The sequence below is a fragment of the Schistocerca serialis genome, chromosome 4, assembly GCF_023864345.2.
Source record: "Schistocerca serialis cubense isolate TAMUIC-IGC-003099 chromosome 4, iqSchSeri2.2, whole genome shotgun sequence".
NCBI lineage: Eukaryota > Metazoa > Arthropoda > Insecta > Orthoptera > Acrididae > Schistocerca > Schistocerca serialis.
In genome coordinates this window covers 131,426,115-131,451,285 of record NC_064641.1, presented here as the reverse complement: position 1 = coordinate 131,451,285, position 25,171 = coordinate 131,426,115, and positions in this window count along the sequence as shown.

Below are 25,171 nucleotides of genomic sequence, written 5' to 3'. Positions count from 1 at the left end.
TGTCATAAGGCAAAAAAAATGTCAAAGTCGACTGGTGTGTTATATCTTAACTATTTCATAGTGCATACAAACAAAACTGGAGTACAATCATATACACAAAAAAATGGAAAATGTGCATGGTCTGATGTGTAACGACAAGAAAAGCGACCTGCTAACCTTACCTTGTCGGGCACTTGCCAAGAAAAAATACGATAATCATCAGTAATTAGTCATGTGAATATAATTGCATTAGTAAATGGCATCATAGTGTGTTGAATCATAAAGTGTGTTCATTCAATAAACGGTTTAATGTTTGAGATATGGTGATTGCCTTTCGATTTTCTGGTTCTCAAAGTTTCGACGTGTACAACATTGGGGTGAGGGATGCTGCGAATCCGATATGGACCTGCGTATAGAAGTTCAAATTTACTGCACTTACCTTTTAATTTGCTGGATAAATAGTGTGTACGTACTAATATCTTCTGTCCAACGTGAAAGTCGCGGCGTGTACAAACCTGTTTTTGCTGTCTTCTCCGGCGCTCTGCGGCACGTTTGATGTTGTTCAGCGCAATGTCAATTATTTCGTGGTGTCTTAGTCGACGACATTTAGGGAAGTTTACTAATTCTTTAATTTTGTTTGGTGGTTCAACGTTTTTCAGTATAACAGACGGAGATAGCATAGTGGATTCATTTGGAATGGAATTAATTACATCTTGGAATGAGAGTATGTGTGTATCCCAATCAATATGCCTTTTGTGGCAGTATATGCGGCACAGCTTACCAATTTCTTTCATTAACCGTTCACAAGGGTTCGAAGAAGCGTGGTACTTGGATATATAAATCGGAGAAATGTTTCTAGCTCGTAACATGCGTGTCCATACGCCACATCGAAATTGTGATCCATTGTCAGAAATTACTTTCATCACATGCCCTACATGAAATAGAAAATGTTTTACAAATGCTTTCGAAACAGTTTTAGCAGTAGCTTTGCGTAATGGAGTGAAAGTAACAAATTTTGAAGTGAGCTCAACAGCGACAAAGATGTAGCAAAAACCTCTGTTAGTTCTCGGAATCGGACCAAAAATATCTACTGCGGCCATGTGTCTTAATTTAACAGGTATAATGGGATATAATGGAGGAATATGTGAAGTGGTGTCTGATTTAGCTTTCTGGCATATTTTACAAGACGCTAAAACTCGTCGTGTACGTTTCTCCATGTTGGTAAAATAACAGTTCTGTCTCAGTATAAGAAAACATTTTCTTGCTCCGTAATGTGCGTAACTTAAATGAGTGTACCAGATTAATTTGTTAACCAGTTCGTCAGGAATGCATAATAACCAATTGTTGCTGTCAGGATGAGAGCGGCGAAACAGAATGTCATTGCGTACAGTGTAATGGTTTCTAATCGTAACATTATTCTTATCTTGTCAAAGGTGTTTAATTTCTTTCCACACGTTGTCTTTATTTTGCTCTTTTGCTATGTCCTGTAATGCCGACGAAATAAAGTTTTCAAATGCAACTTGCTGAATGTACATGACACTGAAATTTGTTTTGCAGAAGTTGGTTGCTACGTCTTACTGATTGTTGCCGAGAGAATGCGATAGTGCGTCTGCTATAACATTTTGTGTGCCGGGAATGTGAACTATTGTAAAATTAAATTCCTGTAAATAAAGTTTCCATCTGCTTAATCTATCGTGCGTGAATTTAGCCGAAAGTAAAAATTGTATCGCTCTGTGATCTGTGTAAACGGTGGTATGTCTGCCATAAAGAAAGTGCCGAAATCTCGTAAAAGCCCATGCAACACATAATGTTTCAAGTTCTGTAACGGAGTAATTTCGTTCAGCAGGTGACAGAATGCGACTTGCAAATGCGATGTTTTTGATTACTATTGAACCATCTTCTTCAATTTCCTGGAAAAAGTGTACGCCTAAAGCGGTATTGGAACTGTCGGTGGCAATGGAAAAAATTCTAGTAAGATCTGGGTGCGATAAAAGTGGTGCATTCAACAGAGCATGTTTCAGGTTCATGAATTCAGAATGTGCTTGCTTATCCCAAGACCAAATACTGTTTTTACCTGTTAATTGGCATAATCTAGGCGTGTCTAAAGCAGAGTGATGAATAAATTTACGAAAAAATTAATTAAACCCAAAAAACTGCGTAATTGCTTCTTTGTCGTAGGAACAGTAATGTCACGTAGAGCTTGAAGTTTTTCCGGATCAGGTGCAATGCCTTCTGCTGAAATTACGTGTCCAAGAAATTTTATAGAAGTTTTGCCAAAGTGCGATTTACTAAGGTTAACTGTAAGTCCTTGTGCATGAAAAGTTTGTAACAGTTGTTCAAGAATCAGATTGCGTTCACACCAGTTAGCTTCTGCGATAAGAATGTTGTCTACGTACGTCGTAATTCTGTCTTTAAGTTCTGTCGGAAGTATTGTGTTCAACCGCGAATAAAAGCTGCAGAAGAAATAGTTAAGCCGAACGGTAATTTCCGAAATTGATAACAGTCGCCAAAACAGAGAAAAGCTGTATATTTTCTACAATTCGGATGAAGTTGAATTTGCCAAAATCCCGATTTCAAATCTAATGTGGAATAAATAGCAGTACCGTGAAATTTCTGTAAAAGTTCCTCTAATGTCTGTGGTCGGTCTGTTTCATTAATAATAATGTCATTAATGTGACGTGAATCAAGTACGAGGCGAAGTGAGCCATCTTTTTTCTTAACAATATGTAGCGGGTTTATGTACGGACTAACTGCCGGTTCTATAATTCCTTGGTCAAGCATATCCTGCAATTCTTTTTTAACCTGTTCTCTGTGGATATATGGAATAGGATAATGCTTAGCTTTAAATGTATCGTGCTGTTTGACTTGAAATTCATACATAAATCCGGACATAGTACCAGGAATGTTGTCAAAAACTGGAGCTTGCTGTAAAAGAATTTCGTGTAGCTGCGTGCGTTCGTCGTCTGTATCTGCACTGCTCTCTTTAACCTTATCAGAAATCATCTGTATTACGTCGTAGTCATCTTCGTCTGGAATGTTATAGTTGTGTACGTACGTATCCGTGAACAATGTGGGATTACAGTCTATGTTACGTGATACGGAAATGACCTCTGTGCGGTTTATTGTTTGTTCTTCCGCAGATAGTGAGTGCTGAAATTCTAAAGCAAGTTGTACATTTTCATCCTTTAACATTAAATACGAATTCTGAAAATCAATAACTGCGTCGTGTTGTACCAGAAAATTCGTACCTAAAATAACGTCTGTTGTCAATAAAGGAACAATCCAAAAATTAGAGTGGAAAGTATGACCTCCAATACAAAATGATAAATGCGTCTGTAATTTAACGTCTACTCCTTTACTCGATACTGCTCCTTTCACTTTTGTTTTGCCTAAAGGTAATGTCGGATAAGTATTCTCTTTGTTGCACTCGTTGAAAGTCTCCTCATTTATTACTGATATAGGTGATCCGGAATCAATTACTGCTGAAAATTTCGATGAACCAATTTTAAATTCTATAACAGGATGTGAAATGGTTTTCTGAATAACTGGTCTTTCCTGCAAGAGAGTGTCTCTGATATCGTCAAAAGTAATTACTTTTTCGTGAACAACATTTTGCGTGTCAAAGGTAGTGCTTGTGTTATTAGAAGATGCGTCCTGTGCAGTATCTAGTCAGATTCTATCTGACGTGTTATTATTATTAGGAGGATTCTGTGGCATTTCTACTATTTGAACTGTTCTATTACTTCTTCCAGACGTGTTACGCTCTGGATGGTACCTACTGTCGGGTTCATTCATGAGAATATGTTCTTGCGTATAATTTTGCTGTTGGTGAGACCGACTGTTATTATATGTACGCTGATAATTGTGCTCATCGTTTTTACGTCTGTCGTAATAGTCATTCCTATACGGTGCATTACGATAGGAATTGAAATACTGTCTTCTTTGTACGTAGTTGTTTCCTTGCTGCCGTACGTTACTATTTCTTGTATCAGGGACTATACGTGCACGCGGCGAAACATTAAAGCCTGGTTGACCTTGTGTATTCCATTGTTGGTTAGGTATGCTAACCGGCTGGTTTTGATGTTGTTGTTGTGAAACACCTCTATTGTTACTAAAGTGTGGTTCCTGTTGCTGAAAATTTTGACGATATTGATAATTAGAATTTTGGCTGTTATTAGAGTTTTGGTAGTTGTCGTTCCTAAAGCGTCTGTTATCTTTCCTATTGAAATTACGTGTCTGATCATAATTGCTGTACTTTTGTTGACCTTGGTTATTGTAAGAAAAATTTTTGTTTACAAAAGAATAATCAGATTGTTGTACTTCCAAGAGCTGTAAAAGATCTCTGAATGCTGAAATGTTTTCCTTTTGCTGCCCCGTTAGAAGTGACACTCGTAATGACCGTGGTAATTTAGAGATGCATAATTGTATAAGTGCGGATTCACTGTACGGTTCACTTAGGTACTGATTTTGTTGCACCATGTGCTCAAAAAATTGCGTGACACTGGGAAAATTTGTGTTCTCGTAATTTGGCAAACTAATTAACTGATCTTTAATTCCGCACTGTGTCGTCTTCGACCAGTACGCTGACAGAAAAGCATTCTGAAATTCCTCTACCGAGTAACACTTTCTCGCGATCGGTCTCATACGAGTTGCCGGTTCGCCTTCCAAAAAACTGCAAATAAATTCAAGTTTATGTGTTACAGGCCAAGTCGGTGGAAGAGCAAAGCTAAATTGTTGAATCCAATCCAGTGGGTGAATCTGCGTTCTATCGTTTTTAAAAACTTTAAACTTTCTCACTGACAGAAAATGTTTGTAATCGAAATTATCATCTCTGTGTGATGGAACAGGTTCAGGATCGTAAGAGAATCTATTGAACTGTGGTTGATCGGAATCTAAGTCCCGTACTCTCTGTAGATTACCCAAATTATACGCGCTGCGTGAGTCTGACACATGTTCATAAAGTGGCGTCTGTTGTGGTATGTTATTAACTGAAATGTTTTTCATCTCTGTTACTTGTTGTTGTAAATTTGATAACTTCCTACGTAACGTGTTGTTAGATGAATCGATCTCATTAATTGTCTGCTGTAAATTTTGAAATTCAGGTGTTTGGATAAATGAAACCGGTGCAGTATCGTCTGATTTATTGTCATTAGTATTTTCGATAACATCAATGCGACTGGCCAATTCATCACATTTTTCAGTCAGTATTTTAACCTGATCATCGGTTTTAGAATCAGACGCATTAATCTGTTTTTGCAACTTACGCGTAGTTTCGCTCAGTTTTTTAACATCAGCTTTGATGACATCGCAATCCTGTGTTAGATCTAATTGTTCGAATCTGTCTGTCACTGTTTGAATATTTACTGTGTGTGTATCTGTTTTTGATTTAAGATCAGAAATTTCATCCCGTAATTCCGTGTTCAACTGTTCTATGGTATTAATTTTGTCGGACACTGTAGTAATATTATTGTCTACATACGTCTTTGCCTTCGCAAACATTTTACGTTTGTCTTCCTGTCTCTGTGCTGTGGTTGTTTCCATTACTTGTCGTTTTACTTTGTTCTGATCCTGAATAAATTTACGGAAACGCGTATCACTGTTTTGTATGTGAAGATTAAAGCGTTCGTCAATCTGAGTGTTCTGTTGGTCGAATTTTGCGTCGATCTTTTCATCCATTGTGCGCGAAAGTTCTGCTGTCATTGCTTTAAACTCGTCACGTAACTGTGTAGCTTTTTCAGAGCATTGTTTAGCGACTCCGCTAATTTCGTCTCTGAGAGTTTCTGTTGCGGCTGTTTGCATTTCCCTTAATTCTTGCGCAACAGACTTAGTTTCTTCGCTATTTTTTCGTGAACAAGCCTCAATTTCCACGCGTAACTGTTCCTTAGTGTCATGGCACTGCGCGGCAACAGCTCTAATTTGTTCACTAAGCTGTTTGGAATTGTCGTCTAATTTTTTATTTAACTGTTTGTTCTGCTCACTAAGTTGTTTGAAATTTTCGTCATTATTGTCAAGTTTTTCATTTAAGTGTTTGTTATCTTCCCTAAGTTGTTTGACCTGTTCATTAAGTTGTTGTTTGAGATCTTCACTCTGTTGTTTGGAAGTGTTGTCCAGTTTTTCATTAAGTTGTTTATTCATTTGTAGCAAAAATGCCATAATTGGATTCGACACAACATCATCATTTCTATTCCTCGTGTTGTTTAGTGGTGTACCTGGAATTGTCTCGCTTTCCGTAACCATTTGGTTATTCTGAGATTCACAAAAAGGTTTGTCAGTCAAACATACACTGTCAGTCCCTATTTCGGAATTAAATAAATCCGTCGTACTTTCACTACATTGACCATTTTCATTCCAAAAATTTGTCTGTATGTTACTTGAATTTTCCAAACCGGGTGTGTTAAGCCGGGTAGCGCTCATTACAATAGAGCGTCCCGCGTCATCAATTGTCGTCAAATTAACAGACGAGACAATTGAGTTCGTTTGTTCATCATTAAGGTAAAAATCATCACTAGTGGTTGGAATGCACTGATTGTCAGTGAACGCAGGATTGTCACAAGTACTATCGGTCACGTTGTTTAAGTCGGTAATTTCGTTTATAATACCTCGCGATACACTATTCACAGTCTTTCGCGGCATTTTTACAATAGTCACAGTTTTTCACAAAATAAATACGCACAATGCAAAAGCAATACACAAATACAACAGAGCAACGAATTGCCGTTGACCTGTAGAGAGAAAGTCACAAGTTAATAAAAGCATTGCGCCAAATCCTAATTATACTTAAGCAAATAAGAGCAGATATCTGACTGTTGTTCAAAAGATTCTCAACGAAATTCGATCCTGGACTGGGTGTCGCCAAGTGTAACCTCCCCACAAAAATTTTATATGAAGGGCAATATTATTTAAGAATGGTAATGGACATTGCGCTAAGTGTAACCTCTCCACTGAAATTTTAAAGACAGAAATAATAAATGAATGGGAGCCAAACGTAACCTCCCTGCAATTAAATTTAATGACCATAAAAATGAGAATCGCAATCTGACTCTGGTGTAAGCTCCCACAAAAATAATGAAAAACAATTCAGTGCTAATGAAACTTCAGTGACAATGAAATTCAATTAAACCGAAATATCGGTCTTTGGCCCTTGTGCAAAAATCAGAATTAAATTTCTTACCTCATTGTAACTGCTAGTCAAATTTCTGCTCTTATTCTTGCACACGGCTTGGAGGAACTGCATTGCAAATAATAATATTCTTTTTTTTTGTAATTTAACTGAAATTTTTCTTTAAGGGAAGTGGAACGAAATCGTTATTTCAATTAAATAAATTTTTTTTGTAAAATTGCTTTTGAAATCAAAATTATTATTGGGGCACTTGTTGGAAATTAATTACAATAAATAAACTTTACAATATCTGATGATTACCTTAATTAACAAAATACCTCATTCAGCATCTTGACCAGTGTTGCCGACAGACTACATCACACAACCGCACTGGGCTGCTACTACTGACCGACTGCTCTGCATGACGACAACTAGCGAACTCCACAACGACTACTGACAGAGTACTCTACACGACGACTACTAACAGACTGCTCGTAACACTCGCGCGGTCAAGCGCATACTAACTACGATTATAGGCTCTCTGGTCAAAGATTTTAACGTGCCTCACCATCGCTGTTACGTTACATACGTGTTTCAGCATGTACGAGTTCCCGATTGGGCCTTAATCCGAGGGGCTGATAAAAATTCGAGAGAGTGATTCATCGTAAGTGTTTCAAAGCCGTCTGTTGCTCGCCCGATATATTGGCGACCAAGGTTGTCCTCTCTCGGATATTGCCATTTTTGGCGCACACCTACTCTATCTCCGTGTCTGCGATATCTTAAAACTTTTGGCCGCCGTCTACAGATTGTTCTTGCAGAATACGTCTTTGTCTTCCACCTATGTGGTGTTACGAAACGGCTGTAAGATCTTCTTTCTCATCAGCTGCCACGTCCGTTTCAAAGCCTCACAAAACCATTTTGTAGCAATTCGCTTGTCCTTCCTAGAAGTACGTGATGCCTGTATACGACATCAACGCGCTGCAAATCGTTGCGATGCTCTCTGCCCATTAAAAGAAGAAAACGCACCGGTGTCGGCTGTGAAACTGGATCAACTCCCTGCACTGTTTTATTTAGTTTTGATAAGTACAAAGATACAATTCTGATACTCTGTCATTAACATCTGACAGTCCGATTCCACTATCACGGCTCTAACAACGAAGACGGAATAAAAATTATTTTTAACTGCGGGGATGTGTGATTTCTACATCCCATTTATCTGTAAAATTCTACAGTTAAGTGCTATCGTTGTTTGAAGGTAAATAGTGCAGAAGCGTAAGAGCGAAAATTATCTTTCATTCGTATTGCTAGTCTTTTACCGATCTTCTAATTTCAAACGACTCGCATTTTGACGGATTTGTACATTAGCCGGCCGGTGTGGCAGTGCGGTTCTAGGCGCTTCAGTCTGGAACCGCGTGACCGCTATGGTCGCAGGTTCGAATCCTGCCTCGGGCATGGATGTGGGTGATGTCCTTAGGTTAGTTAGGTTTAAGTAGTTCTAAGTTCTAGGGGACTGATGACCACAGATGTTAAGTCCCTTAGTGCTCAGAGCCATTTGAACCATTTATCCATTTGTACATTAGATGGAAAGAAGACCTTGGTTGAGAAGTGGATTCCGTGCCTAAACAGTAGAAAGATTAAGCTATTAACTAACACAAAGTAATAAAAAAACACATTGTCATTGTCTCTTACCACTCAGCCGTTGTATCGAGACTTGGTCACTTTTTTTCGAACGAGACGGCGCGTTGGTAGAAGGTTAGACCACAGCTGGGAGACTTGGTGGTCCGTGTGCAAGCAAAGGGCAATCCTCGTGTCAGAAATACGAGGACGTAAATGCGGTAGCTGGCCGGGGCCGGTTGGTCCTGGCAATATTCCCTTGCCACTTTTGTCACTGTCATCGTTCGGCGAGAGCGCACGGTACTGCTGTAATTCGCTCTCATTACACGAGCGACTCGGTGGTCCTAGCTGATCTGTCCCGGAGTTTACAATTGACGCCGACATCGAGACGTGCGCAGCTAACGAACTGTCGGGACGGAGAGCGGCGATTAGCATTGCCGGCGAAAATCGATATAAATACTCGCCATCGTGCCATCTACTCCGGCCGATTGCTGCGTCTTTATGGACGCCTCGGTCGAAACAGCTGCCGACTTAAATCGAGCTGCGAGGATTCAGCGTGTTGCCGTCATTCACGTTTATCCGAGAAAATCTAGGCGCGGCCGTGGGCAGCTGCCGACCGGGAACCTCTCGATTAGCCGGCGTGCGGCGTTTCATAATTACGCGACGTGACGTCCTGGAAAATAAATGAAGCGCCCTCCGCGACCATTGTTGCCTGTGTGTCTCGGAAGGTTTCCCCATGCGTTACTTCACGAGAATTCCAGAACTGTTCTTTCACGACGACGTCTGTGTGCCACCCGATATAACTGTGCAACTGTGTTAGTAAACAACAGGTAATGGCAGACTTGCTTGTGGATTTACTTCGACCATTAACCCAAATTTTCTCTTTACAGCTGATACCGTAGTGAACTCCATGCCTATAACGTAATTATTTTAAATGTTGTTTTTCGCGCGGCAGTAAGACTGGGTTTCTTAAAAGAAGTCATTATTTCTGCGTTCGCTGTTTTTTTTTTATTTTGAAATAAACTCTCTATTTCATTATTAGCAGTTAGCTCATGTCACCGCCTTGGGCATTATTAAGCCACATTACTCCAAACTTTGTTATGCTTGCAGCATGTTGCATGGGGGCTTAATTAATTAAAATGCAAATATTTTTAGATTTTTCCTAGCTGTATGTCCGATTACACTGTGTCTCGTAATCGGTTGGCCCTGACTAGTAGTTGTACGCAATCTGACTGCATAGAATAACACAAAGAATGAAAGAAAATTTTCGTTAACACAATTAATTAATTAAGTCCCCAGCAACTATGAAACCTACGACACCAAAGCACAAGTATAACTGTTCTGTATGTGGAAGTATGACTCAACGCACATCTGGCACGGTTCTTCTTCAACAAGACAAGAATTTTTAAATACCAATTTTACTGACGTGATAAAAGAAAATTACAAATACTATAATTGCGTAAGAAAACCAGAATTACACTCTAATACAAGAACACACGCCAGATGCTTTGTTAACTGAACCTGTAATGACGCATTATTTAGGACACTGAAATAATGAAAAAAAAGAAACGGAGTTTGTTACCTCATTTATATTGATGAAAATCACTCTAATCCTTACAATATATCTCCTCACCGACTCTCTACTACCACATCTCAACAAGACTCATCAGTATCACATCTCAGCAAGCACAATGAGGTAACAAACTCCGTTTCTTTTTTTTCTCATTATTTCAGTGTCCTAAATAATGCGTCATTACAGGTTCAGTCAACAAAGCATCTGGCGTGTGTTCTTGTATTAGAGTTTAATTCTGCTTTCCTTACGCAATTATAGTATTTGTAATTTTCTTTTATCACGTCAGTAAAATTGGTATTTAAAAATTCTTGTCTTGTTGAAGAAGAACCGTGCCAGATGTGCGTTGAGTCATACTTCCACATACAGAACAGTTATACTTGTGCTTTGGTTTAGTAGGTTTTATAGTTGCTGGGGACTTAATTAATTAATTGTGTCAACGAAAATTTTCATTTCATTCGTCGTTGTTGTTCTATGCAGTCAGATTGCGGACAAATACTAGTCAGGGCCAATCGATTACGAAACAGCGTAATCGGACCTACAGCTACAAAAAATCTAAAAATATTTGCATTTTAATTAATTACGCCCCCATGCAATGTATCACTTTTCGTTCTGGAGCCGCAACCCTTCCTTTCCTATATCTTTACTACTTTTTATCTATATAAATGATGAACTATTGGTTTTGCTGTTTAACAACTATTAAATAACTGTGGAAGTATTAATGTGTCACACGCCTATACGTTTTACATGAACCTGTCAAGACTCGATCGATCTGTTTATAAAGAGAAAGCAGAATATCTCTTCCTTTGACGTTGTCCAAGCCGGCCGAAGTGGCCGTGCGGTTAAAGGCGCTGCAGTCTGGAACCGCAAGACCGCTACGGTCGCAGGTTCGAATCCTGCCTCGGGCATGGATGTTTGTGATGTCCTTAGGTTAGTTAGGTTTAACTAGTTCTAAGTTCTAGGGGACTAATGACCTCAGCAGTTGAGTCCCATAGTGCTCAGAGCCATTTTTTTGACGTTGTCCAACAACGACCTAGGAAGCTCGACGCCCTCGCGGCCCAGGCTCTTCCATGGCTCGCGGTAGTTCGCAGCATTCGCTTTATTTCTTGCCCACTTGCCGCTACGTCGAACTTTCGTGGTGACCGTTGGGCAACGTCTTCCACGTTATCTGCAACATAAATAAACTTTCTTCCCACAGTATTTCTGAAAACCCAAAAACAAACTTAAAGAACATAATAATAATAACTGTTCTTACAATTATTCGTATAAGTCCTGGTCGATTTAATGAGGGGTGGGACAGGCCTAAGCCTTGTGACATCACAGTGTGTTACGTATGTTTTGAATCGCGCTCTGTACAGAATGCTTCGTCCTTTAACAGATTTTGTGTGTGTGTGTGTGTGCGTGTGTGTGCGTGCGTGTCTATGTGTGTTCTGTGTCTCTATGTTATACCTGTTTTGGACCGCCCTCTGTACAGTTTGCCAGGTCTTTTAACAGATTGTGGATTTATATGTTCTGCGTCTCTATGTTATATCTGTTTTGACCCGCTGATTGCTGCACCATTTAAGTCACTGCACTTCTTCTACAGGGATTTTCTTCTATACTCGATATTATACTCAGTCTTTTCCACCTTTCTAGATTACATCCCTCAAGTGCTGGTGGAGCTTGACCAGCAGCTGCTGGAGATGGAGAAGGCGCAGGCACAGCTCGACTGCAAGTACAGTTGTAATAAAATCGTAGTTCTTACATGAAATAATTTCAAGTAATATATATATATATATATATATATATATATATATATATATATATATACTCGTTTTCCAAGTGTCTAGATTGAGATTCCTTAGACACATTCTTTTCTTTTCTTTCTAGATGATGATGGTTCTACGCATAGGGAGGGGTGCACCGAGGAAGGAATGCAAGGTGGGGGGTCAAATGGCAGCCGCTCCAGAAAAACATCAAATTATGGAGCTTTTAGAGGAGGAGGAGGAGTTCGATCTGCCTGAGTGGGTGGGAGACCTGGTTGAATGTGGCAATGAGTTGCTCAAAGCATGGAACCGGAGTGGAGAAGATGAATAGGTTTGAACATTGTGTTAGCAGTTCTTTGTATGTGTGGTCCAAGTTTCATCGTACAGTGACAGTGAAACATCACGCGAAAGTTACTTTCGTCTATAAGTTTTGCACACTAATGTATTCGTTGAAGAACTCTTCGAAGGATTTTTAGAACGATATAGAAAAAGGTTATATAATTCTATAAAAAGAAAAAGTCGGCGTCACAACTCGGTAGCTATACACGTTACAATTTTTTGCATACGTATGGAAATTTACCACATTGTCACTTATAACTCAGTGAAAAGGGCATGTCGATGTATTTTATCTTTCTGAATATATCTGAGGTGCGGCTCCCTTTATAACGAGATAGCCATCCAACATACGGCAGTCCCTGGGAATATTTCTGGACGCCACTGCTACCCGTCTCGGACACATTCAACGCTGTGTGGCACGCAGGTCTCTTGTACCACCTGTTTGAGTTTGGAATTTCAGTGCTGTGTCTTCAGAAAGCTACTTGGAGATCAGAACCTTCCGTACAAGGGACAGATTGTGTTGACTTCAGAGCGCGGGATCCTACCGGGAGTTCCGCAGGGTCGGTGCTCGATCTCAGTTATAAACAGTAAATCTGCTAGCGTTCACCTTGCGGTCTGTGCGGAAGACACGGCGCTACTAAAGGGCATTGTGAACTTCCAGATTACCCAGCACAGACTACACCCCGTCTACGACGACCTGGTATCGTGGGCGGTAAGTTAGATGGTGGTCTTTAATGCAGCGAGCAACCGAGCACTCGTAGAAAATAGACGCACAGTCCACGTGGGAGATAGATGAGGAAACACGGACAAGTATCTGAATCTTCAGAAATGAGGCACAATTTGGCAAAAAACTATGCATTTGCTTGGAATAATATGTGGTCATATATGATGTTTTTGCTGACTCATATTTCCCAAAACAGGAGTTGCTGAGTTGTACGTTATTCCCATATTCATCATCGAAGTGCATGTGTCAAGATTCAGTTAAGTGATTAAAACACAGGGGAATGAAACAGTGTACACACCTGCGTTTCTAGCCACGGGAGATATCTGTCCCGTGGTTACAATGACTTCATCGTGTATGAATGTATCAAAAAGGAGATGTGTCATTGTTGACTGCGATTACTTTCTTGCTCTGGTACCAGGTGTAACTTGCAATAAGAATTATCAATACATTAACAGTAAGTCGTAGAAGAAATAAGTTCTGGCTAATGGTATCATGGTAAATTTATGGTAATACACCACTGTCTATTTCTTCCGCATATGATTCCCCGTGCAGTTCTTATTTTACGATGCTAAAAGGAAGCGAACCTCGATGGTATGCTTGCAACAGAAGAGGTGGGTGAAATGGAACGAAAGTCAGTTGCTCTTCAGGAAGGCACTGCATCTCACGGTAATTGATCCTCTCCGCAGCTTTAGGGACCAAGACGGTTGAATGAGTTTCCCCTTGAGACACTGTAATGTCTGCTCGGCCTCAAACTTTCACCAATGAGAGTCTAATGCTCGGTTGCACTTCCATGTGATAACAAGCAAATAGTTAGCTATTTGTCAAAAATATCACCTTTATGACTCTTGTGAATCTGCCGGTCATTATTGTCTGTTGTATGGTTTCTTCAGTGACTTAACCTTCAAAAATCGACTGCGCACAGTTGCAAAGTTTACAGATGAATGATCTTGATGGATGGTGGAACAGAACGCTTTCTCTTGCAACCGACGCGGAACACTGCTGCCACGCAACCACAATTGTTTCTAGGCTTGCTAAATTGCAGAGCTTTTCCTCCACGGTTGACTAGAAGCTAAGATTCTCAGTTTTCAATCGCAATAGAATTGTACAACACACAATTCTTTGTGAAACAGCACTATTTTTAGCCGAAATACAAGTTTAAATCGCAATATGAAGGCATTTAATCGCTCAGCTTTAAAGACACCCATTCTTTATGTAAGAATCCAAAAATACATTTGGGAAACAGGAATTGTTTGCAGAGTCTCTGCTTCTAGCTTTCATATTTCGATTAGTTTTTTCATAATACCACGAACAAATAATAAAGGTTTTATAAAGGGCGGCCCAACCCGTTGGTCCCAAAATTATACGGATTGTAGAGGACCTTAAAGTATTTTGTGATTAGTAGCCATTGGTCGGGAATGAATATTTTGTTTTTAATTGACATAAACCACTCACACATTGTAGCAACAATTTAAATTCGCAGCAGCTGTTCAAAGTGACGACCGCCAGACTCAATGCACAAACATTTAACTGCATTGTTGCACATGTCGTTTATGTCGTCTGCTCCCCACAGTCTACTCCTCAAAGTTTGCATTTCACGGTCCTGCTGACGTGTCCTTTAAGAAGAATTTTCTCCCAGTTCATCTGACAGTATTTCACCAAATTTTACGATGCGGGGAATTCTTTGCAGTGAAATGGTGTAGCGCTTGTGTTGACGCTACACTGCATCAGTGTTACAGGACGGCCGTGTTCTAAAGGCTGAGGTGACTGGATCTTCTAATACAGCGGCAGTGTGGAGTCAAGAATGGTGTGTCAATAAACATTCTTTATTATTGCCGGCCGCTGTGGTCGAGCGGTTCTAGGCGCTTCTGTCCGGAACCGCGCTGCTGCTACGGTCGCAGGTTCGAATCCTGCCTCGGGCATGGATGTGTGTGATGTCCTTAGGTTAGTTAGGTCTATTAGTTCTAAGTCTAGGGGACTGATGACCTCAGATGTTGTCCCGTAGTGCTTAGACCCAGTTGAACCAGTCTTTATCGTTCGACAGTTCTCACTCATACAGTAGGTCGAATTCTACGATTCAGGGCTGACTGTGGCTAGTGACACCGAGTGGGTCCGCTGAGGCAGCGGAAAGCCGAAATAGTGTAACATGACTGGCAACGACGGCGGCTTTGCTGACGACACTCTGCAGCTCAGTCAGTTTCTCTGTCTACGGCCCAAGGCTGCTGCCAGGGGCCTGTGAACAACCCAAGTTGAACCCAGCACTCTCGAAAGCTGGCTGGAGTGCCATGCGATGGCACCCAATGAGAAGCTTTTCCGTGGTTGTACCACTTCAAAGCCCAGAACCTACAGTGCTAACAGTGTTAGCTGATGTCTCCTAGACCAGCAGCAGCTTTGCCTGGCTGTGGCTACTTGGCTGCACGTTCGACTGGTGGTTGGCATGGGAACTGTGCCGGACGAATGCATGGCGCTAATGATACGAGGTGATTGGCTGAAACGGTGGTGTATATAAGTAGGAATGCTATGGCGACTTCAGGCCACATTTACACTCCACTGAATTTGAATAGTTCAAGATGGCTACAAATGCCATAGCTCTTCTACCCATACTATCACAAGCTAAGTCCCCTTATCTATCCGGTGACAAGCCATACATCTCTTATCTATGGTGTCACAAACCAAGATGATGGTAAGAAATACCGTCTCGCTCAGTCACAGTATTTCCATATAAAAAGTAAGTAGCCCTCACTTGAAACGCCTAAAATGAAGCTATGTTAAAAAATGACATAAGCCTGACTCGAATTGCGTAAAAAATTACCTAAAGGGTGTAGCTTGTAGGATTTCCACATTTATAATACGACAGGAACCCCCCCCCCCTTCCCCACACACACACACACACAATGTTTATGGTGTGAACTTGCAGGCCAAGAAACACTTGTGAGCATCTGAAGTTCGAGTATTGTACCAAAACGGACCCTCAAATTAAATATTTTCTACATCTAAATTGTTCTATGATGCTTGTCAAGTTTCACGATGTTATTTCAGCGCCTAAAAGTCCGCAAAAAAAATCATCAACACAATGTTTATATCAATGCTAGTTCCACATCTTGTCAAAAAATAAAAAAATAAAGCAGCAACCCTCACAATAATTATGTCGAGTGTTACAATGGTATCTTCACCTCTAACGTACGTAAACGGTGTTCCATCTAATGCTATGTTAATGGTCGTTCATAGAATGAACTGTCATTACCTCTCTTTTTACGAGTTTTTCAGTAATGTTTGGCCTTAGCCAAGTGTTATGTGGTCAGACGACAATCCGTCATGTTCTACACTAGAAAAATTTAGTCGATGGTACTGATTTACAGTTATTGCTCCTTATTGCAAATGATTAACGCCTACTCAGTATTATATACAAGAACAACTTTCAAGGAAGGCTGAATATTTACCAATCAGAACTACGGTGCCAAGTTTCTCTAATACCCCTACAGGCTCTGTTTCCGATAATCAACTACTAAATAATACTACAATATCCACCAACATGTTGCCAAAATTGTTTCGACTATGCTGCAGTAGTTGCACAGGGAAGGTCTTACACATCCTCCATACAGTGACCATCTCTCACCATGCGATTTCAATATTTTTGGTGCCCTTAAAAAAGACATTCGTAGGATTTCACCGCCAGCTACATGATGGGAATTGAAATCCAATCACGACACACTTATCCATGGCAAGTATGTAAGTAGAAATGCTATGACAACTGCAGACCAAATCTGCACTTCAGTGACCTTGATAATTTCAAGTGGGCTAGAAATATCAGAGCTCTACTACATCACAAGCCACACACCTTTATCTGTCACAAGCAATGCCCGCCCCCCCCCCCCCCCCCATCTATCATGTGACAAGCCACACAGGTTCGCAGGAGAGCTTCTATGAAGTTTGGAAGGTAGGAGACGAGGTACTGGCGGAATTAAAGCTGTGAGGAAGGAGCGTGAGTGATGCTTGGGTAGCTCAGTTGGTAGAGCACTTACCCGTGAAATGCAAAGGTCCCGACTTCGAGTCTCGGTCCCGCACACAGTTTTAATCTGCCAGGAAGTTTCACACACTTCTTATCTATAAGGGGTTAGTAATATGAAAACGAGACAGATGGAAAAAGTAAGTAAAGTGTTTATTATTTCAAAATTAATCGCCATAACTGTCGACAAATTTATCCCACTCCGAGAGAAGACTGTAAATGCCTTTAAGGAACAATGTTTGTGCTTGCCTACGGAACCATGTTTGGATCCAGGCGTGCACCTCTTCATCTACAGTCACGAATATATTCCTGCGGGAGACTGCTGTGTTGCAGAATGTTACACCAGCATTATTGAAATGCACAACTGGAAAATCAAGCAGGTGGCTGCCCTGTATAGCCCTTGGCTAGCTGCTGAGGGCTGCCTGAGACCAATGCAACAATAGCAGATAACCTCTCTGTGATTTGAACCACTGAGTTTCTCATACATCTACGTACATCATACATTTACATGGCGAAAAATTTCCCCAGGTTCAGTGACATCCATTGCAGAACCTACCCTTGCACATTCTGTGGGTTTTCTGGGAACTACTCTCTGCTGCACCATACATTAAATGTTATCTAGGTCAGCTCCATTACGGAAACATCAGAGACGAATGTAAATTGCTTGATGAGGTGGCACCAATAACGTCTATGTGGCAGGAAGTTGCTGTTTATGAAACACAAACATTTTACAAATACGAATCTCACAAGTAATGATCGATAAATACTTCGTATCATCTGAAAATACTCATTTCTTTATCTCAAAATTCTCAGTTTAGGTTTCTCTGTTGTTTATATTGTTGCGACCCCAAAGTTGCGGCACGCCGTGTGTGAAATAAAACTATTTGTATGATAACATCTGCTCATTCTGAGGGAAATACAGAATAGTAGTTGTAGTAGCAGTCATCAGTCAGAAGACTGCTTTGATACGACTCTTCACTTGGCCCTTTGCGCTCTTTTCATCTCCGCATAACTGCTGCAAACTTTATTATTATTGCAGGATTAATCAATACAAAGATTAATTAATAACAATACCTTGTTGTGTTCCTGTTACCTTCCACCAAGCCTCTTTATCCAGCGCATCTTCCTTGTCGATGCTGCGATGTTCCATTACTACATCTATGTGGACTGTCGAAGAACTTTGTAGTCTTCCGCGCTTACGTCTGCCGGGTGTTTTCTGTGGTGTCACCGCCAGACACCACACTTGCTAGGTGGTAGCCTTTAAATCGGCCGCGGTTCATTAGTATACGTCGGACCCGCGTGTCGCCACTGTCAAGGATTGCAGACCGAGCGCCACCACACGGCAGGTCTAGAGAGACGCCCTAGCACTCGCCCCAGTTGTACAGCCGACTTTGTTAGCGATTCTACACTGACCAATACGCTCTCATTTGCCGAGACGATAGTTAGCATAGCCTTCAGCTACGTCATTGGCTACGACCTAGCAAGGCGCCATTACCCGTTTATATCGAGATTGTTTTATGTATCATCAAGAGCGATGTACACCAATTATAGATTAAAGTTAAGTATTCCAAGATCTTCGTACTTTATTTGCAATTCTCAAGACATTGTCATGTTCCAGACCTAATGCCAGTCTGCGTGAGCTTAAACGCGTGCCTTTCGGCTACCTCCGAGTGACTTGGCTGTCTTGTCAAGTCACTACATTTTCTATTCATAAAACTTCTTTGGCCACCGATGATCTGGCATTCTCATGATGATTTTATTTCAATCCTATCTATCACCACATAATTTGCCTTCATTCCAGCTCTTACTTCATCATTAGTTTTACTTTCGATTTTGATATTGTCACTCCTAAGCAAATAATCAATTTCCACTACTATTAGTCTTCTTTTGAGATCCGCATTTAAGATCCATAGTTCTGATCCATAGCACAGCACTGATTCATCCATTATCTTACCTATTCTTTTCTTATTGCTGTTGGAAATATTCTTATCCCACCAAAAAGAATTCATACACCCTAACACTTTTCTACTTTGCTATATTCTAAATTTTACTTCTGTATGTCCCAATCCATTTTTATCAATATGTGCCCCGAGATATTTAAATTTCTCCACCTGTCTAATAACTGCTTTGTCATTGATGTGTACATCAAATTTAGCGTCACTATTCACCACCAGATACTCTGTTTTTGTTAGACTCATTTGTAGTCCCCATCTGTTGTATCCTGATATAACTGTCGTATCATGAACACAAGGTCATTATCATCTTGTGCTATAATAGCTTGATCGTCAGAAAAACTTAATGAAACTATCTGTACATCGTTGAGAGTGATTCCCATACCTCTGGATCCGTTCTTCCAATTTCGGAGAGCCACTTCTACGTATACGAGGCGTGTTTTTTAAGTAAGTACCGTTTTGAAATTAAAAAAAGACGTGCTAACATTTCTCAATAATTTTATTTTTACATGAAAGCCTATACCTTAATCTACTTTTCTACATAATTTCCGACAATATTGAGGCACTTGTCATAACGTTGTACCAGTTTCTGAATACCCTCCTCATAGATGTCTGCCGCCTGACTTGTTAACCACTGCATCACCACTGTTTTGACTTCGTCATCGTCTTGAAGACGCTGACCGCCCATGTGTTTCTTCAAGTGCAGGAACAGATGGTAGTCAATCGGCGCAAGATCGGGGCTGTACGGAGGATGATCTAGAGTTTCCCATCGAAAAGATGTGATGAGATCTTTGGTTTGATTCGCCACATGGGGACGGGCATTGTCTTGCAGCAAAACGATGCCCTTGCTCAACTTCTATGGACTGTTGCTTTGATTCTGGTGTGACGTAGGCCACCCATGTTTCATCGCCCGTAACAGTTTGGCTTAAGAAATCATCACCGTCTTTGTGGTACCGCTCAAGGAAAGGCAATGCACTGTCTAAACGTTTGGTTTTGTGCACATCCGTCAACATTTTCGGTACCCAAAGTGCGCACAATTTTCGGTAATTCAAGTGCTCGGTCGCAATACCGTACAAAACACTACGAGAAATATTAGGAAAGTCATTCCGCAATGAGGAAATCGTAAAGCGTCTGTTTTCTCTACTTTATTATCCACTTCCTGCACCAAACTTTCATTAACGACCGAAGGACGCCCACTCCGTTGTTCATCATGCACATTTGTGCGGCCATCTTTAAATGCTCTCACCCACTTTCTTACCGTTCCATCACTCATTATGTTTTCTCCGTAAACTGCACAGATCTCACGATGAATATCGATCTCTTTTAGGCCTTTAGCACTAAGAAATCTTATAATAGCCCGTACTTCACAGTCGGCGGGGCTCAAGATTATTGGAGGTATCTTAAACAGTCAGTACACAACGTAAACAAGGAAGAATCAGACTGTAATGGCGTCAGTGCGTAGATTAAGGTACAGGCTTTCATGTAAAAATAGAATTACTGAGATATCTTAGCACCTCTTTTTTTAATTTCAAAATAGTACTTACTTAAAAAACACTTCTCGTAAATTGAACAAGATGGCTGACATACTGCAACCTTGTCGCAAACCTTTAGAGACATTAATTGGTTCTGATAACTTTGAACTTCGTTTAATCTGTACCACATTATCTCTGCACATTTCCATAATAATTTGTAAAAGGTGATCATCCATACCTGTATCTTTCATAGCTTCTTACAGCTTAGATGTAGGGACTCTATCGTAAGCCTTTGGTAAACCTACAAAGGCAATTTGTAGCTCTTTCCCTACTGTTATAAATTTCTCCATTAGTCGTTGTAAAATAAATAGGTTATTTGTACATGATCTTTTCTGCCTATACCCTCTCTGGTCTTCCCCAATATGATGGACAACATTTTGTCTAATTTTTTCAAACATTATCTTGCCAAATAAGCGGCTCATTGTACAGTTGACACGAATTCCTCTATAGCAGTTTGTGTCTTTTCTATTCCCGTTCTTGAAAATAGAAACCATATATGGCCTTTTCCTTTCTAAGGGAATTTCAATCCTTTTACAACAGCTGTTCATGAGGCAGGTTATTCGTTTCCTCAGGTATCTTCCTCCAGCCTTCATTAATTCAACACGAATGTTTCATGGACCAGGTGATCGGCCATTGTTCATTTTAATTAATGCACAATTCACTTCCTCTATTGTAATGTTTATATTTCGATCAGTTAATTCATCTTCTCTTCATTCCCTTGCGTGTAATATGTATGGTCTATCTTCAGTTAAAAGGTCTACATATTGCTTTTTCCATTCCTTTAAGGGAATTAGGTTGTCTACTGCTTTGTTTACTTGTGTTTTCTTCATACTGGTAATTGTCCTTCACGCTTCTGTTGTTTCTGATCCACCTAGTAGATTCTCAATTTAAATAAATTTATGTTTCGACATCTTGTTCTGTTCTATTAATTCTATTTCTTAATTCGTAATTTGTTGTCTGGTAGTTTTGCCTGTCCTGTAGTGATTTAGTTGATAAACATTTTTTTGCAGAGATTTTTCTTTTCCTAATTAACATCTTCAGCTCATCAGACATCCATGGATCATCCCGTTTACCCAGACTCTTACTCTCAGTACCTAGGACCCCCAGAGAAATTTTTGTAAGTGCTTTTCTTAATATTTTCATATTCTACTTCAACATTGTCATCTCCTGGAATAGCTTTTAGTTCATTTTCTAATCTACGTTGAAATAAATCCTTGATGCTGAACTGCTTCAGGAGAAAGAGATAATATCTTTCTTGTTCTAATTTCTCAGGACTGCTGTGGTCAGACATTTGTCCAGTTGTTGATGGTTTTCTCTTAAATGGGTATGTCAACTTTGCTAAAATTAAGTAATGATCAGACACACAGTTGGCTCCCCGGATGACTCTACATTCTTCAACTACCATTTTTGGCCGTTGCTTGGTAATGATGTAATCAATTATTGATTTCTGCTGTAATGGTGGTCTCTCCCACGTATATCTATGGATATCTTTATGTGAGTAGTGCGTGTTCAGAATTTTCAAGCCAAATTGGTTATAGTATTCTACAATATTTTCTCAAGAACTATTAATGACATTTTCTCCATATCTTCCTACTACTGCATCATTTACTTGTGAGCCAACCCTCGCATTAAAATCTCCTGATATTAATACTTCTTGGTGATTTTTCTCTTGGTTGAGTAGATGGTCTAATTTCTGGTAGAAATGGTCAATGGTTTGCTGTGCCGCATCGTCATTTGGTGTATACACCTCTATTACATCTGTTTCAGTGCCATGTAACTTGACAGTAATAGTGACAATTCTTTCGCATATAAATGCATAGTCCTTGATGTAAGCGCTCAGAGCTTTGTTAATTAGAATGGAAACGCTCGCTTTTGCTCGTTTATGTTTAACAACTCCAGACCAAAAATGGATGAAATTTTCAAATTTCTCATTCCCTTGTCCCTTCTTTTTAGTTTCTGACAGAATAATTATGTCCACCTTCAGTCGACTAATTTCATTCTCTATTTCGGTATGTTTATTTCTCCGGCTTTGAATGTTCCATGTACCAACTCTCAATGTCCCTTTCCTTGCCAGAGGCTCCGCTTTAGAATCTGGAGCTTGTAGAAGTTTTTTTGTGGATAATAGGGTGCTGGCCCATTGACCCAACCCTAACTTGGAGGACCAGGATTTGATATCAGGGTTTTACTCCCCCAGGAGGGTTGGCTTCACCCCCCTTCCCTAGGTGGCACATATTTCGTCTGGCTCCTCCGTTGAGTCCTGTCCAGCTTGGGTGACCCTGCCAGCAGCTACGCTACCGCCGGCATAGCCCTCAACTTCGCTGGAGCACGCAAACCCTCCCGCCAGCTACTGGAGGTACCCTCGATAAGGCAGTGTCCCTTGGGAGGGACTGCTGCAAACTAAACAGATCTGAAACTACTGATCGAAGTCAGGCTTCATTCTCTCTCTAGAATTTTCAACCCTCAACCTTCCATCCGTCATCAGACTGACTCTTCTTTGATTCAACAGGGCGTATACTATCGACCTATACCTTCTCCTATTCAAGCTGTGCCGTAAATTTCTTACATCGCCCACTTGATACAGCACATTCCCATTAATTATGCGATCTACCCAACTACTCTGCACTATTATTTAGTAGCACCATATAGAAAAATATTTTATTTTCTTCATGTTGTCCACGTTTCGCTTCCGTATGGCGCTGCACTGTAGACAAATATATTCGTAAAAGACTTTGTAACACTTTAATTTATGTTCGTCGTTAACACACATCACTTACCCACTGTTTCCAGCCACCATTTTATATGCTCCTTACTTTAGTCATCATCAGTTATTTTGCAGCCCAAATAGCAATCCTACTTAAAGCGTCCCGTTTCCCAGTCTAAATTCCCTTACTTATCGCGACTACACTATACTGTACTTGTTTTGTTTTTATTTACGTTCGTCTGATACCCAAACAGAATTAGAGACACAAAAAAATAAAACAATACTGTTGAAAATAATGAAGCAAGCGCTTATGAATTAGTTACAGCAGATTTTATTATTATCGTAATTATTATTATTAAAGTGTGATTATTATTCATTGTAGTCATGTGTCCTCGTACTACAATCGTCCCGTAGAATGAGACAAGTAATTTGCGATTTTATAGGACGATGAGTAATGTATGAGAGTGATAGCTGACTTGGTATGCACGTCTCGCTGCAGTGGCGTGCCATCAGGCGCTTCACAGCTTTAAATACCAGCATTCCGGACACACAGCAGTAGCGTGTTCCTCTCATTTTTGCGGAGCTTATTAAAACCCCCCCGAGGAGCGCATTCTCGCAAATAAAGCTAGACCGGCCCGGCCCGGGCCGCACAACTTTTACGCCTCCTACTTTTCTTGGCGAGTTTACTCTTCATTTACGCTGTCAGTGCGGCCCCAGGAAGTTCCTCTAATAAGCCGAACAGCGGATTGAAAGGACCGTCTGCTGCGATTTACCAGTCGGCTGACAGCGGCCCTCGGAGCTGGTGTATCAGGTGGGCGGCCTGCTCGCTTCGTTACTTCGCCTGCGAGTCGCCACAGTCCTGCGATTAACCCAGCCCTAATCCCTTTTTTGTACGGCTCTTCCTGTTTTTTTTTTTTTAAAGAAGATAGAAACGCTTATACCGATATTTTCGGAGCGCTTTCATATGCAGATAAGGAGGAAGTTACTGCGCCTCCAGTTGCGCTAGAGACTAGCAAGTTCGCGTGTGTGCAAGTTACGATTCACAAATAAGGAGAAAATTGATAAAATATTTTTTTCACTTTATATAGCCAAGGCCGCAGCTCAGGACAATTCGATATTTTGTATAATATCGCCTTTGATATTCGGAAATTATAAAAGAAAGGTTCAAATGGTTCTGAGCACTATGGGACTTAACATCTGAGGTCATCAGTCCCCTAGAACTTATAACTACTTAAACCTAGCTAACCTACCTTAGCGGTAGCGCGGTTCCAGACTGAAGCGCCTAGAACCACTAGGCCACTGCAACCGCCTCGGAAGTTATCACGGACAAAATACAGAGCGGAAAGTTATCAACAACTTGTACAGAGCACCACTGCGAGTCGAAGGATATGAAATGGAGACAACAATTTAGAAGGGGCTGATCATTGTATCCTATACCTCATGTTATTCAGTCTATGATAATGATTCCACCGTCACTGCTTGCTTATTTTACAATATTTGTTGTTTTTAGTTAAGCGGCTTACGAGGCCGCCACCGGGCTATAACTGACCGCCGTCATCAAAGAGAACACAGTACTGGTGCACGACATTTAAAAACATACTGTAGACGGCGAGCGAGCAGCAAACATGCTAGCAGAGTACCGTCTCTAATGGCCTCGACGACAACGGGAGGTTAAATGCTAATCAATATTTTTTTCAAACAGAGCAAATGCCACCCAGATTTTCGAAGAGTTTAACGTAAATATTTTCTAGTTAGTTCCCTATACATTTTATTTACAGCGCGAACATTTTCAGTTATGTTACTGGTGCAGTGTTAATGTGTGTGTGTGTGTGTGTGTGTGTGTGTGTGTGTGTGTGTGTGTGTGTGTGTGTGTGCGTGTGTGTGTGCGTGTCGGAAGAGGAGGACAACATCATGAG